Source organism: Colobus angolensis, unplaced genomic scaffold (genome assembly GCF_000951035.1).
Source record: "Colobus angolensis palliatus isolate OR3802 unplaced genomic scaffold, Cang.pa_1.0 Scaffold224, whole genome shotgun sequence".
Classification (NCBI taxonomy): Eukaryota; Metazoa; Chordata; class Mammalia; order Primates; family Cercopithecidae; genus Colobus; species Colobus angolensis.
The window spans coordinates 117,869-135,464 of NW_012115422.1; positions in this window are offsets into that span (position 1 = coordinate 117,869).

A 17,596-nucleotide genomic window follows, 5' to 3' on the forward strand; every position below is an offset into this window, starting at 1 on the left:
AATCTCATCTACCTATTAAGTTAGGTTGCAGTTCATCCACAAGGGCTCAAATGTAGAAGTACGGAGTCCTTCTCAGGCCACATTTGGTTTGCTTTAACAGGGAGCACCTACTCTTTTCCTGCCTGACCCTGCATTTTCACCTCTTAACCAGCCCCCACAGTGCTATCGGGAGGTCTCTGGCTCATGGCAAACCAGACCCTGCCTAGCAGGCAGGGACCACGCCTTTGGCCTGAGTTGTACTGAAAAGCCAGGCATTGGCAGGGATGGAAAAGAAAGACTCTTCTGAGCTTTGTGCGCTGTCAGCCATAAGAGCATTGACTAGGTGGCGGGTACCACATTCTGTCCACACGTTGGTGTCCGTAGAAAACATGGTCAATATAAAAAACCAGTAATAACACCGGGAAGACTTTCTAATTTCTCAGTGTTTCTTCCTACTCTGTGGATACTGGCCTCTACTATTACACGCTTTTCATGACCTACTTTTCTGCATTTTTTCAATGTCATTCTTTCTCCTGAGACTTAAAGCAGTTTGAATCTTGGGGTGGTTATCCTTTAATCCCTGCATGGTTTGCATTTGTTTTTTTCTTTTTCTTTCTTTCTTTCTTTTCTTTCTTTTTTTTTTTTTGAGACGGAGTTTCGCTCTTGTTGCCCAGTGCAATGGAGTAATCTCGGCTCACGGCAACCTCCGCCTACCAGATTCAAGCGATTCTCCTGCCTCAGCCTCCTGAGCAGGTGGGATTATAAGCATACACCACCATGTCTGGCTAATTTTGTATTTTTAGTTGAGATGGGTTTCACCATGTTGGCCAGGCTGGTCTTGAACTCCTGACCTCAGGAGATCCTCCCACCTCAACCTCTGAAAGTGCTGGGATTACAGGCATGAGCCACCGTGCCTGGCCTGTTTGCATTTCATTTGTGTTCCCTTAAGGACGACTGGATGGGAGACTGAGGTGACTCTTCCACTCACTCCCAGTTGGTGATGGGAGGGCTACAAGAAACAGGAAGACAAATTCCACAGCGTGTCTTCGCTGATCAGTGGGAATGACATGATCAGGTTATGCCAGTTACCAACTTGGTGCTTTCCAAGACATTGGGAAGCCTTCACCTGGCCTATGGAGGAGGCCAGATATAGGGGTGTGCCCCTCCACATTTAGGTGACCTCCAGGAGAGAAACTGGCTCTTTCTCCCTGGGGCCAATATTTATCTTCTGAAGGCTTCTTGGATCCGTGGATTCCCTAGAGAACCTACCTCATGCTGTTTCTGATCTTCTTTCAATTCATGCCTATAGACAACCACAATTTTTGGATAAAATCCAACTCTTTTTTTTTACCCTAGACAGTGTCCGGATTCCATTACAGGTTACGGGGCCCTCTAACCCCTAGGAGTATTGAGGTAAACCAAAAAATGTTTAAGAAAGCCTAGCTCTAAAGTGGCCCGTATTTATTATTTATTATTTTCAGACTTGGTAAACAGAAAGTAAGATCTAAAGTGATTTAGAAATAAGTAGTTGAGGGGAATGGCAAAGTGAGGAGCCAGTCAAAGAAGAAAACTTTTGCAAGGAGTGGGGAGAACATGAGAGGCAAGCAATCAAGCTAGATAGAGGAATCAGGGACACTGGAAGGAAAAGAGAGGTAGAATGTGTGTGTGTGTGTGTGTGTGTGTGTGTTGGGGGTGAAGGTGGGGGTGGGGAGGGTGAGAACAAACAATAAGAAGGTCAAGGACAGAAATCAGATTACTTGAGCAAAAACCCAAAACAATAGCATCAAAACAAACAAAATCCACAGAACAGAGTCCTTCCCAAATTTTCCAAGGTTAGCAGCATCCACCAGGTGATCTGACAGTGACACCAGGTGGCTGATGACACCATGTAGAGGCCTTATCTTAAATCATTTTACCCTAAAAAGCCAAGCTTTGTTTTATAAACTCATCCTTAATGGAAACAGAATGGAAAGAAACCTGGAGATTATGTATTCCAACTCCTTTACTTTACATTTGAGGACACCAGGTCCTCAAGTTATCAAAACTGACCGACCAACTGAACAAACAAAAAATACGATCTGAGAGTGCAGACACAGCACTTTATTTTAACCAACTCTGTGACTCTAGCTTTTGTTGCTTTTAATCTTTAAAAACAAAATGTATCTTATTTTATTAGTTGCCCATTATTGACCAGAAGGCAACTAATATTAAAACACAAATTGTGACCATTGTATTTGATCGATTCAGATGCACAAGGAGATTATAATATAAACCTAATTATGGAGAAAATAATCACAAACACGTGTAGTACCTTTTGACTTAAACTGATTATTGCAGAGAAAGCATAATTTGACTAGTATTGCCTTTCTTTCATATTTTTAAATGGTTAACAAAATTTACAGCAAACTATTTGCCATTCTAGGAGTAATATCAGATACAGAGCATACTTTTTTTGTCAGTTTTTAAAGAATATCATGCAGTCAGAGACAGCAGAGGAATTCTAAATGTTTTTGGTGTTTTTTATGGTAAAGTAGAATGCAGGGGTCTATTTTCCCTGGTTCAGTCTTAACATGGTTTCATCTAAATTGTACACCAAAGGAAGCATTGGGATTATATATATTAAAAAAAATCCACACTCAGTATAAGAATGTGAATCAGCTGGGTGCAGTGGCTCATGCCTGTAATCCCAGCACTTTGGGAGGCCAAGGCAGGTAGATCACCTGAGGTCAGGAGTTCGAGACCAGCCTGGCCAATGTGGTGAAACCCCATCTCGACTAAAAATTCAAAAATTAGCCGGGCATGGTGGCATGCACCTGTAATCCCAGCTACTCGGGAGGCTGAGGCAGGAGAATGGCTTGAACCCGGGAGGCAGAGGTTCCAGTGAGCTGAGATCAGACCCCTGCACTACAGCCTGGGTGACAGAGCAAGGCTGTGTCTCAAAAACAAAAATAAAATAAAATAAATAAATAAAATAAAATAAAAATAAATAAATTTAAAAAAAGAATGTGAATCAGCAAATATTAGGTGTGAGGAACATTACACTGGACCTTTATAAAGCAATTTGGTTTTTGGAAAGTAACAACATACATTCTTATAGGAAAGAAAATGAAGAAATAAAAATATTTGGGGATAGTTACAGCTTATAATGATATATTGAGAACTGGTTCTCTACCTTAAACAAAATTTCTTATACGGCTAAGTCTTATAAGTTATCAAAAATGAAGGAAAAAATCTTTACAATTTCCAGGAGTGGTTTATGTATTTTGACTTGTTTTGGCTAATTTTATTTTTATTTTAAAGCTCTAAAGCCATTTTCTGCTTCGCTTTGGTCAAATTAAAGGGAAAAGAAAAATCAAACAAGAAAACAGAGATGTTAAATGAAGCTGATTACCATACAGAATAACATATGTGCTTTGTCACTTGTGAACAATTTGCCATCTCTGCACACTTACGAACCCTCTGAGCACCTCCGTATATTTACTGACTGCTGGTCATGTGGTGATGTCTCCTCGCCAGTGATATAGAACAAGCTGCCCAGGGTAGAGAACAAGCTGCCCCTTGTCCTTGGCAGGAATTCAGTCTGTTCCTTAGGGTACAGGGCACGTGCGGCCAGGCCCTCCTGAGGCAGTATTTCATCCCTGCCCTGAGGTCAGCTCTGGAAATCTGGGATAGGGAACACCACAAAACAGAGTGGGGAGGAGAAGAATCAGTAGCCTGTCCAGCTCTCCTAACAAAACCCTAGTTATTTTAATCATTGCTCCTACTAGGTGCCCCGATCAGATGCACAAACCAATGATTATGTTGGTAAAGACCCAACATTTCTAACGTGTCCATGCCTGCTTAGATTCATTTAGATGAATCCATATTATTAAACCAACTTGCACAGAACATGATCACAGATCCCTCATTGACAAACAAGCAAACTGGGCTGCTGATGAGTCTCTGAACTGTCTTTTAGCTGAATTGTTATTAAATACAAACATGGTCCTTTTTTTTTTTTCCTAAAGGGGCGCATGTTAAACAATTTAATATTTTAGAAAAAGACTTTCCCTTATTTAAATGAAAATAAGTAATGTAGTTTGCAAAGTAAAAGGCAGGGTTTCATCTTTTAGACAAAAAAAAATTAAAAGAGAGAGAAAGACATGTATTGTCTATTTAACAATCAAAACACTACAATAAAATAAAATAAAATCGTGGTATCATAATAATGAGTTCTCTTTCAAACGGTTTGCTCTGAACTAAATTGTGCTCTTTATGTAATAGAATGACAAATTGTTTAATTCAGTATCAAATATTCATGAGCTGTAAATGTGCTGCATCACCAAAACGGGTGCAAAATCAGAAACAAATATTGTAGCATGCACAGAAATGGAAGCTAACAGAAGTGGACGTCTGCATAGGTTTTCAAGGTTGTTGTGGCTTTGCGTCTATGAGAGAGGGGAGAGAAAGAGAACACCTCCTTCTCCAGCCATCACCAAATGCTGCCGTGGGAGAATAAAAGGGTGAGAAAGGAACCTGGATATGGATTCACACAGCTCCGTTTCTCCTGCAGATCAGAAGGCTAAAAGCAAATCAGAGATTAGACCACAATATGACAGAAATTCCTAGACATTTCAAAATGGTGCAGGACAGTATTGATTTATTAGAAAAGAGTATGTATGTGAACTCTCTCTTTTTTTTGTTTTAAAGGTTAGAATGGCTAATTATTCTGAGTTTGAATTTTAAAATGAAGTGTTTTTGACCATTCAGGGAGAAATACATGAGAGACTCTCATCGGCATCATTTACATGGTCATTTGTTTGCCCTTTACATGGCAGGGCTTCAGAGGAAAATCCAGCCCCAGGCTGCAGGCTCTGAGAGTCTTCTTAGACCTCTCCGGAACAAATGTATTCATTTAGAATTAGATTTCTTCTTTTAGCCTCAGCCAAACGCCCTCAAAGCCACATAGGTTTCCCTCTCTTCCCTTTCACCTTCCTCTCCCCTCCTCTTCTCTCCTCTCTTCAGTATTTATTCTCATAGCAGTGGAAGGACTGCCGTTTAGGAGAGAGAAACATGTCAGTCCTTCAAGAATGATGTACAGGTTCCCTTTGCCCTACAGGGGGCAGACCCTATCATTTCCCTGTTGACACATTCGGCCTCATGGGCTCTCTTCTGGAACCCATGAGTTCAGAAAAGATTGAACACCACCCATTTCCTGCAGCAGTCCCTTCCAGGAGCCCTGTTCCCATGCCTGTAAGCAGTCATCTGGAGTTGCCTAAGAAATTTTCAAGAACCTCACTATATTGAAATCACCTCTTTGAAATGGTGAAGAGTTTTTTGGTTATTAACTCTACCATCTCCCGTTAGCTAAGCTCATTTGTTTTCCCTTGAGGGAAGAGCTCTTCTAGCATCTAATCATACCTAATCTTTCTGCAAAGTTGTTTTCCTAAAAAACTGTATAAATCAAGTTTTTGTAAATCTAGTCATATGTTTTATGCATCAGGGGAACTTGGAATGTAAAGGAATCTCATGGTGCATGCATCCTTCTGTAAAATGAAGATGTGCTCCCTTATTTATTCATTTTTGTAAATCTGAATAGTTATTCACTGGGTTGAAGGAGGTATGCCTTTATTGAGGCTTTTGCATTTGGTATCTTTCCATTTTTTATTTTCAAGGTGCCCCAAAATGGCCACATATTCCACCTTTAGTGGAGGAAAACACAGCCAACATGCTCCCTAGTTCTAAGTCATAAAGAGCCTCAAAATTCTGTGTCAGTAGCTCATAAGGAGTCCTCGTCTGATCTAGAAAACCAGCAGAAAACCTTGCCGCTATCCCACAGGAGCGATACACAATTTCAGACTAACTGGGTTCTACTCCTTCCTTCTTTCCCTTCTCCTTTAGCAAACGAAAAGATGCACAGTACTTGGGATTTCAAATAGAATAGTGCCTATTAAAGCTTTACCTAGGGGGGATTCCCCAAATCAAGGGACATGAAATTACTCAGCCACAGGAAACCTGGAGAGTCTGGTCTCTGAAGATGAAGCTAGAAATGCGCAAAGGTTTACTGTTCGTTGTTTTCCTCGGCAGAGAGCGTAGGGTCCTTATGGCAAGGAAAGGCTGAGCTGTTGGAGCAGAGTGAAACCAGATTCCCAACGTCTGTGCTCTAGACCCCACTCCGAACGGGGACTTTCTGGAGGCATTTTTCTACCCTCCGTCCCCTGGATCCCAATTAAGGGAAACATTTTTTTTAGACATGTCATTATCCCATGATAGAAAAGCAGGACTCACTGTCCCCTCCTTCCTTCCCTCCGTCCCTCCTTTCTTCGTTTCCCCCATCTAGATGAGCAATGCAAAAGGTCTAATATTTGAGAAATGTAATTATATTAGCAACAAACTTCATGGTTTAATTTGGGAAATCTCCCAAACCTAAATTCCCAGCCCGGAGGAGTCCAGTTAGATCTGGGCTGGGAAAACTAGAATATCTTTCAGTGAAGGGGAAATAACCAAGGGGAAGCAAGAACCGCAAATGGCCAAACACTGATGTCGGCTCAAGTCTTCCTCGGAAAATGCCTCTGTATGAGGATAAAGTGGCTGATGGAAAGTTCACTCAATCAGGGCTGCACGGTCTTGTGGAATAAAATACATCCAGACAGGGCTACTACTTGCTTTGGTTTCCAGCAGGGGGAGCTCTGACTCTGGAAACTGGTCAGTGGCCACCGAACGCTGTTTCACCGGGTCTAGACCTTTGGAGATCAGCGTTCTTTCGTCGCCAAGATTGGTAACAAGGTCCATGGGTAATGTCGCTGAACCAGAAACAGAGGTCTCCCTTCGCACAGTCCCCGGTGAGGAAAGCAGTTAACACCTCTTTAGAAACACAGCTGAAGAGGCATTTTAGGAGCAAGTGACAAAAGTCTTACAAAGGCAGCAGGGAAAAAGTCAGGGATGGAAATTAAAGCCCCCTTTTCCTCCTCTTTCTCCCTTCCATACCTCTAGGCATAACTGTTTCTCGCTCGGGGGCTTTGCTCTGATACGACATCCTGTGAGGGTACCTTTAGCAGGGGGAGCCACATGCCCCGTTTTAAAAACTGCCTGTTTTTGGGATGAACTAGATTTCCTGATGATTTTCAGTCAGCTCTGGGCACTGCTGGGTCCCTGCTGCTCTCACTTTGGGTTCCTAGGAAGGAGAAACACAAGACTTCTATGCTGTGCCAAGAGACCCCACTTCGCATGTCTTCTGGGCTTGGCTCAGAAGCATCTGCAGAGAGACAAGGAAGCCCCACAAAATGTGGACAAATATCACTCTAGCCCATGAAATAGCTGCGAAAGAGCGGGGCTCGGCACAGCATTTTCTAAGCTGCGTTGTGTGAAAGGTTGCTGGACCCTAAGGGGCTCCCAGATATTTCGTGGGGTAAAAAGTGTACTGATGTCAGAGTCTGAGAAAGGCTGTAGGCACTATCCGTGCATTCCCCACTCCCCCAACTTTTGTGGAAAGAAACCTTGTTACAAGACCTAGAAGTTCTACAGTCCAAACAAACAAAGGAAAAAGCCCATTTAAATTTGTCTGATCCAGCACTTCCAAAAATTATCTGACCATGACATTTTTTCTTTTCCTTTCCACAAAGCACCTATATTCCAGGCACTTGTGTTGTGTGGAACACACTCTGAGAAATACTCAGTATGCATAAAAGAGCAAAGTTCTAGGGGTGAAGAAACTTCTGCATTCCTGTAGATTGGTTCTGATCCCAACTGATGCTATGATTTTTTTTTTTTTTAATGGAATTTCGCTCTTGTTGCCCAGACTAGAGTGCAGTGGTGCAATCTCGGCTCACTGCAGCATCTGCTTCCCAGGTTCAAGTGATTCTCCTGCCTCAGCCTCCTGAGTAGCTGGGATTACAAGAACCCACCACCACACCTGGCTAATTTTTGTATTTTTAGTAGAGATGGGGTTTCACCATGTTGGCTGGTCTCAAACTCCTGACCTCAGGAGATCCGGCCCCCTCAGTCTCCCAAAGTGCTGGGATTACAAGCATGAGCCACTGTGCCAGCCTGCAGCTGTGATTTTTGACATCGCATAGCCTCTCTGAACCTCAGTTTCCTCTTCTGTAAAATGGTGACTCCGCCATTCCTACCCATCTGGATGGCTCCTGGCTGAAAGGGGAAGGACCAATGTCTGAATATACTTAAAATTTGTGCTCCTGGAGACAGAAATGGATCACACATTTATGTTGAAAGTAGGTTGTAGACTTTTGTCTACAAATGGACAAAATGAACAAAATCTTATGACCAGAGGAGGCACTATTCCCCTCTCTTCCTATTTGGCTTATAAATCACAATTCACACCAGTCCTCTGGCTACTCGTATGTCTTTACCTGTCTGCTTTGCTTAATCTATGGACTAGCTGCATGCAGCATTCTCTTTGCTTTTTATATGCAAGACTGCGAGTTTAAAAAAATTCATGTAATGAATGAATTTTAATTGTTGAGGATATTTATTCAGAGCTTTAATGGGGATTCTACAGATTGCAAGGATTTACAGTCTTTTCTGAGGAATAGCAGGAGCCAGAGTGCATGACGGTGGTATTGTAGTTGGGACTGAAATTAATGGAATGGTCCAAGTTGTAAAGTGTACACCTGAAGGTTTATTTCTAAATTGCTATAGAGGACAGTGGCGAGGGTGATCAGGTCCTCTGTGCTAAAAAGGCATTTCTTCTTTCCCCCTAGATCTCTACCTCTCCCTCACTTGGAAGTAGAAATGGCAAAAGGAAACAGAGTCACCTTAACTGCCTTTCCTTGGGGATGTTGGTCAGATGCACCGGAAGGAAGATAAGGCAGTGTGGCTTTGCAGTATGGCATGACCGGCCATCCATCCGCCTTGCTCATGCCTAGCTGCACGCACTTTCTCAGCAATGTTTATCCAACAAACATTGATTGAGCACCTACTATGTGCCAGGTATTTATTCCCATCAAGTGGAAAGTCCTCTTTTCTAAGCTGCAGCTAAGTTCTGGCTCCTCTCTGGAGGCTTCCCCGATATTTCCAGGCTTCACTAATATCTGCCAAATTCTAAATTGTTACAGTTGGGGTTACACAATTGAGCAGTCATTATACACTGCTTGGTTGCTGTGGTTTCAAATGAATGTCTAACTAAGATGTAAGCTTCAAGGGGCTGCGTCCTAACAATCTTTACTTGCTGTTGGTGCTTCTATAAACACAATTCACCAAATCATATCAACGGACAACAGACTCTGGAGAATCCTTCAGACTACAGGTCTCTGCACCTCGAGGTAATACAATGTGTTTTCCAGCCAGTAGTGTATGCTATGCTATAGGTGCCCTGGCAACTATCCCTAATGTCTACTCTCTTTGTTCTAGTTGGTTTCTGTTTGTTTCAGAATTAGAGGGTCAGATTTGGTGTTTACTTCTCACTATTTCTTATTGATAATGTTGTGAATTAAAATTTGGTAAACTCAACAGAATTGAGTGCCTTTCTGGGTGGTCTGAATTCATCTCCAAAGGCAACTTCCACTGATGTGGTCTTTTTTCCTGGCTTTCTGTTTTACTAGTTTGTGGCTAATTACGAGGGCTTCAGTCAGTTGATGTAGCCACAGATGACACTAACACCCTAGGTGGCCCAGGGGAGGATTTGCGGGGCTGTGGTGTCTGGGCTCTTTTAGAGAGGCCTGCAGGGAAATTACCGATGTGGGTGTGGGCTTTGTATCTGTCCTTCCTGTGCCTCTCCTGCTGGCATCCTCCCCCATCTGAGGCTCTGCCTCCACCTGTGCTGGAGTCTGATCTAGGTATTCCCTGCCACAAGCGTTTTGCCTAAGTAACTTGGGACTGGTAAGTGTTTACAGTGGGTCCCCTCCTGAGAGCATACTTACATGAAAAATTCATCTGGAATACCCACAAGTGTTTCATAAAGCCTAACTTGGCTGGTTTTCCCCAACAAATTGTAACCTTTGCACACGTTTTCACAGTCTACAAAATGCTTTCATGCACAGTGTCAGTCGAGTTGTAAAACAACCATGTGAAGTCGGGGGAGTGGTGGAGAGGCAGGGCTCAGATGACTTGCACAGAGAGTGCAGAAGAGGTGGCAGCGCTGGAACCCACTAGTTCTTCTGACTTCTCCCTGCCCTGTTTTGCCTTGAATTGTGATTACTGGAGTAGACATCCTTTATTCTCATAGACTGTAATATGATATAGTGGAAAAGTAGTCAGTCTGAACACTTGAAACTAAAGCCAGGTCTGCTCCTCGTAAGCAAGTGGATACTACTACTACTAATAGTTATAATAAACCACAGCTCCAGTGTATGCATCACTTACTATGTATGAGGAATTGTACTCATATTATCTCATTTAATACTCAAAGAGCCCCCTGCAACGGAGCTTGGAGCAAGGTTTCACCATCACTAACTGATGTTCGGATTGAAGCCAAGTTTTGTCTGTTTCAAGCCCATGATTATTCAGTTTCTGCCTTGGTTGTTGAGAGGTTTAAGCAAGATAACCATGTGTCTCGCATGGTGCCAGATTGATGCAAGTTAAGCTTACAATAAACAGTAGGTCTTTCTCTCCTTTTCCTTGAGTCTAGGGATGTAATCACCACTCCACCCCACCCCTTGGTATTCCTCGTAGCATAGTGTTTTGCATAAATCAGTCCTAGGTGAATGTTCATTGAGTTAAATGGAAATCAAAGCTGAGAATGAGGAAATTAGTCTGCTCTCCTCAGCAGGTAGGGGAAATAATGAAGACCAAGCAATTCCATTGCAAGAGCTGTTGGCATCTAGGTTGGTGCATAATGAGACCAGGGTTGTGGCTTTGGTCCCTAACCACGACCTCCTAGTTCTTCACCCAACACTCTGGCTGCCCCTCTTACAAAGGAAATATCCTTTGCAAGCATCTTTCTCTCTTTCCCCTTCATGTTACTGTATCTATGAGTTCTATCTACATTGAAGTCTTGCAAACGCCATTCGCAGCACCAACTCCCTTGCTATAGGTGCATGTATATCCCAACACCTACTCAGCCTGGAGTCCCATACCTGGTACTTAGCACATCTTGTACTGAATTCATTATTCCCTCATCCCACTTAGCTGCTTTTCACGTTAAGCTCATTTGAATCACTTCAAATAATGTTGGTTTTATTGTAAGGGCACATAGGTGGGAGAACCTACTTAAAGCTGAAAAAGCAAAAACCAAAACCAGGCCCCGGGGGAAGAGAAACTGTAATGGGTCAGGAAAAGTGAGAGCCCAGAGCAACTCTTGGATGTTAACACAGGAATCAGGATGCCTTTTGCATGTGTCCCTAACCTAACTCAGCTATCCCACTTGACACTTGCTTCTGAGTGGCTGGTCCATGCCTGGGGTGTGCATTGTTTCTTTACCTGACAACTCTGCTAACTTGTTTCCTCATTCTAATCTTGCTCATAGTTTCGACTTCTGTATAACCCCTACTTGCCTTGACGCCTCACAAGCCGACTCTAGCTCGTGGAATCTCCACGCCAGTTTTAGATCCTACTGAATACTGCCTCATTCTCTCAGTATGTTTGTGGTTCAAGTTGCAGAGAATATGATTTTCTGGTGTATATTTTCATGCCATACCACCTCATGGGTTCTTGACCAGCCTGTGGGCTGGCTACCCTCAAGGGCCCACTGATCCAATCTGTCACTGTGGCCAAGGGTAGGACACTTGACTGCCTTTTCAAGAATGTTTTAATCACCCAACTGTCCTATGTTAAGTGAAACAAGCCAGTCGTAAAAGACCACATACTGTGTGATTCCATTGATATGAACTGCCCAGAACTATATATAAAGGCACATCTATATATAAAGTAGATTAGTGATTGCTTAGGGCTGTGGATGGGGGAGGGGGATTGGAGCATGACAGCTAAGGGGTATGGAATTTCCTTTTGGGGTGATGAAAATGTTTTAAAATTGATTGTGATGAAGGTTGCACAACTCTATGCTAAAACTCTATTCTAAAAGCCATTGACTTGTACAACAACATAGATGCAATGTGTGGTAAGTGAATTATATCTCAGTAAAGCTGTTTAGAAAACAGAGTTTTGTAGAAGCAAATTTCTTAGGAAGGACTGAGGAGATGGCAGATACCACATCCTCCCTAATTGTTTATCTTTATAAATGCCATCACTTTTTAATCCATTTTGCCAAACCAAAACTCTGAAATTTATCTGACACCTCCTGCTTCCTTTTCCAGTTCAGTGGTTAACTCCTTCCTTGATTCCAGCTATTAGTTTTTTTATTATTTTATTTTATTTTTGTTTTTATTTTTAAAACGTAGAGAGAGAGGCTTGCTATGTTGCCCAGGGCTTGAACTCCTGAGCTCAAGTGATCCTCCTTCCTTGGCCTCCCAAAGTGCTGGGATTACAAGCATGAGCCACAGCTCCCGGCCCTTGATTATATTAGTGAAGTAGTTGGGTCAGATGCCCTCTTTTGTGCTCCAAAAGCATCTGATGCATGAGCCTGGAACCATTTATTATTCTCTATTATAATTGGTGCCTTGCTGGCAAGTCTCTGCTACTGGACTCTAAACTGCTTGGAAGCCCTTCCTCTCCCTATTCTGGCATGCTGCCTGACACCATAGGTATCTAACAAGATTTCTGCCATGGCTGACTGGCTGGGTGGGATGGGATGAAAGGATGGATGGAAGGAAAGTTTGGTTATCAACGCTGCCCATGACTGCTGCCTGCTCTTAGAAATTCTGCCAATTCCATAAAACGTGTGTGTGCCAATAAGAGAATGAATGAGGAATGGGTGGCTTAGTGCAGTTCCACACTTGTTATCTACAGAAGAATCTAAAGCACAAGTGATACTGATGGAGTGTGGCCCACTGCTGTGGGAGCAGTTTATCTGTGGCAGCTGGCAACCTTCCAAGGACTCAGTTTCCACTCACTGTGATTTGACTTGAGTTTCTAATGGGCCCTGGGTCACGATATGTTTCTTAGAGTAAGGGCAGACCTAGTGCTCAGCCACATGGAATAGGCCTGGTGTTTCTAGTCATTTCTCTTCTGGGCCAAGCCCCTTGATTGAAAGATTTGGGGCAGTGGGAGTGCAAGAGGGTGGGAGAAGGAGAAGTGGGGAGAGGAATAGCCTTCTCAGAACAACGATTGATTTGGAATATGAAACATCTTATTGATAAAAGCAAAGCCCAGACGGAAGGAAGCAGTTTGATATATGCACTATTTGAAAAAAATCATGTGCATCTGTTTAGCACAATATACAACATAATGACAGCAATCTTCCCTGTTTGTATCTATTCATCTGATTATACAGAGTAACAATTCTTTTAGTTACACATTTATTTACCCAGGGATTTTTTAATGGATAATAAGTTAGTAAATCAGATAGCATGTGTTCTGGATAATACTTTAGTAAACTGTCTACCACACAAGACAGTTGCAATTCACATTTTATATAATATCCAATGTTCTACTAATACACATAACACAATGTGAAGCTATGAGCAGCTCTTCAAGAAGGACAAAGCAGATTTTAATGATTATTTAATACTGTTTGATCTAGACACATATTATGTTGAAAAGCTACAGATTTCAGTCCTGCAATGCACCACAGATGTAACGAAAAAATGTGAACTTATTTGAAGTATAATCCAGTGGATTTCTTTTGATGCAGTTGCCATGGCTGTTTGTGCTAAAGTTTCTTGTCTTTGACCCAAGGATAGATATATTGTATGCTTTTACTGACTTTTTCCAAACTGAAACCCCAAAGCATATATATCATTTCATGACAAAATAATGAACTTGAAGGAAGAAAGAGAGAATAGTACTACATTTAGCTTAAGCCATTGAAATATGATAATAAAAGTAAAAATAGTTCTTTCTTTCTTCCTGGAGGGAAGATAGAAGTCAACACAATTTCTGGTTCTTTCCAGAATACTGAATGGGCCAGGAAGTCTTATGGCTTAAGACTGGAATTGAAGATGGCAGAAGAGCACACCTAAAGAAGGGCTCCGTCCTTAACTCCCCACACTACTGGGCCAGGCTAGCAGGAAAGGGCATAGGCTGCTGTTGCAAGGCCAGCAACAACCACCTCTGATTAATCCAGCAATACCACCTTGCAAAATGTTCACTTCTGTTTTTTTTTTTTTTTTTTGAGATGGAGTCTTGCTCTGTTGCCCGGGCTGGAGTGCAGTGGCCGGATCTCAGCTCACTGCAAGCTCCGCCTCCCGGGTTTACGCCATTCTCCTGCCTCAGCCTCCCGAGTAGCTGGGACTACAGGCGCCCACCACCTCGCCCGGCTAGTTTTTTTGTATTTTTAGTAGAGACGGGGTTTCACCGTGTTAGCCAGGATGGTCTCGATCTCCTGACCTCGTGATCCGCCCGTCTCGGCCTCCCAAAGTGCTGGGATTACAGGCTTGAGCCACCGCGCCCTGCCAAAATGTTCACTTCTTCTGCGTCTCCTGATGAAGCTCATGGGGTTTCTCAACATCATTAAGATGAGATCTGTTGTGATCTTGAGATCACATTATATATCTTATTTCAAAGAAAATTCCTGTATCAGATTCCCATTACACGCCACTTTGTAGAGTACTGTTGCAAATGGAAATCAGCATCCTTATTATTTAGTGAGTCATGAATGAGGAACATTTGCAGGCATGCTCTGGCTGCATCGAGGGTGGAATCTAAACGTTAAATCTGATCAGATACAGACAACAGCGAGACCTTTCTATTCCTTTCACGGTGTGGCATGTGACAGTATTATTGAAGATGGATGCATTGCTCCCTAAAGCGATGCTCAGACTTTGCTTGTTCTTCACAATGCTACCTGTCAGCTGCCTAGCCGGCAATCCTACAGTTTTCGAAAGGTCAATTTCTTTGGGCAGAATGAAAAGACATTGAGTATCTGAGTGACTTTCTTGAAATAATTTAGCAAAATTAGATTTGTTTTAGAGCGTGAAAGATATAAAGATAAAAAGGGGAGGACCTGGCATGAATGAGTGGCCACTATTTCCCAAGCATTCTCCATACATTTTTTTCGTTTAATAGTTACAATTGTGAAGTAGGTATTACCATCTCCAGTTTCCAGATGAGGAAACAAAACTCAAATTTGCACAATTAATCAGGGACAGGGCCACTATCTGAACCCAGCCCCAGCTGACTCGGAAACTTGTGCTGTTTGTTTGTACCGGTGCATCTCAAACTACACAATAGTATCATCTGGAGTTAAAAATACATCATTGCCTCAGCGCCACAGCCAGAGACATTGAAGTCATTGTTCTGGGCTGGGGACAGGGCATTAGTATTTTTTTAGAAACTCACCCAGGGATTCTAACAGACAGCCAGGTTAAGAACCATTGGATTATATCGTACCACCTGCAAAGTTACAAACCCATTGTAAGTCACATACATTTACTTGAACCACGTAAGTCCTAACTAATGAATACCCTGCCATCTATACTGTGGGGCATACAATAAAATGTGGGTGTCCTTGAACACAACTCATTACCAATCCTTTCTAAGAAGTCTTCATGCATTCGCCATTCCACAGTGGATTGTACTGGCCACTTTTTTTTTCTCACTGCAATTCAGCATCTTAAGATGTTTTAAACAAGTTCATTGAGCTGTATTCTGGTAGTGGTTATATCATACCAAGCCCATTAGATGAACTCAGGAAAGGAAATAATCAAATTAAGCTGTATCTCTACAGGGTCAAAGATTGAGTTAAAAGCTTAAAACTTAGACATTTCCAATGGTTAATTTCTTTCTTTCTTTTCTTATTTATATATTTTTAGAGAGTCTCACTCCTTAAGAGATCCTCTCTCCTCAGCCTCCTGAGTAATTGCGTAGTACACCACCACACCTGGATAATTTTTTGTATTTTTAGTAGAGACAGGGTTTCACTATGTTGCCCAGACTGGTCTCGAACTCCTGGGCTCAAGCTGTCCATCTGCCTCTGCCTCCTAAAGTGCTGGAATTACAGGCGTCAACCACCATGCCTGGCCAATGGTTAATTTCTTTTGTTCATTATCATGACCTCAATCACGATCTCAAAACTAATTTGATTGGGTTTTTGGTTTGTTTCTAACTGGAATCTAGCTATTTGCCTGACAAGTTCTTCTGGTGCTCCAGAAGTGCATTCTGTGGATGAGAAATGATAAAACCTAAACCTGAGATATTAAAGGTGAACTTATACTTAAATCAGAACAAATATCATTAAGGAAGTTTTCACTGTTTTGGTGCTGTGGGTACTTTCTTTTTACATATTAATGCCATCACTTTCTCCCAAGCCTATGAGGGCTATTTATAAGGCACAAAAATCCTCAAAACCAAACCCCCAAAAAACAAACACTCATAGCCTAAGAGTTAAATTATGTAAGCAATACTGTTGTGATTGTGGTTAGAAATAGTAACACTTTTTGGAAGAAATGCTTCAAAATGCTAACAATGGCTATCCCTGTTGATTAGAGGTATATGTAGAAAATATACATATACCTCTAACTAAACCCAAAAACTTGTTTGAGATTCCTACATCTGCTTACATCAGTGGTCCTCCTTATCATTCTCTTTTTTTTGAGACGGAGTCTTGCTCTGCTGCCAGGCTGGAGTGCAGTGGTGTGATCTTGGCTCACTGCAGCCTCCGCCTCCTGGGTTCAAAAGCTTCTTCTGCCTCAGCCTCCTATGTAGCTGGCACTACAGACGCCTGCCACCACACCCAGCTAATTTTTGTATTTTTAATAGAGACTGGGTTTCACCATGTTGGACAGGATGGTCTTGAACTCTTGACCTTGTGATCTGCCTGCCTCCACCTCCCAAAGTGCTGGGATTACAGGCATGAGCCACTATGCCTGACCCCTACTTTTATTCTTTCCAAGGCAATGGCTCTGGGTCGTTTTCACTTTTTTTTTAAACTGTGTGCATCTTAGTGCAAGGACTTGCTCTAATAAAAGCCTTTTATTTTAAACATATGGTAGAAGAGATTAAAAACACTTACATTTTTGCCGAAAATCCTTTAACATGAACAAATGTTTCCAAAGCTTTCTCAGACTTGAATTTCTTTGAACTACTCTGTTTCTCTCGCTATATGTGTTTTTTTTTTTTACCTGATTCTGATTCCAGATTTTATTGAAGAAATGAAAGCAGAAGTATTGTGTGTAGTTTAACAAGGAAGAAGATAAACTAAAATAAGGAGGCTTAATTCCAGCCAAAGCTTTCAACATCACACAGTGTACAGATTGAGACGGCAGATGCTGGAAGCAGAGGCCTGTGGGGTGATCCTGGTCACGTGACCTGGGCACCTCACTTAACCTCATTTTCCTCAATTTCATCTGCAAAATGGGGACTAATATTGAGCAGCTTCCTAATAGAGTTGCTGTGAGGATTAAATGCATAACTGTATGTGAACACTTAGAACACTACCTGGAAGTGCTCAATAGGTGACAGATGCTATTGCTGTTGTTAGATCTGTAGGTCAGTGGCAGAGCTAGTAAAACTGTGCAAAGTCCAACGTGGGCAGCTTGTATTTTTAAAAAGCATCCTATTTCCTTTTATTGAGCTGTTCTTTGCAAGGAGGGGCCTCGTGAGAGGCAGGGATTGGAGAGTGGAGGGTATCAGAGTGACTATTTGGTATCCTTGCTTTGGTGCCATACAAAAACTTAGTCATTTGTTT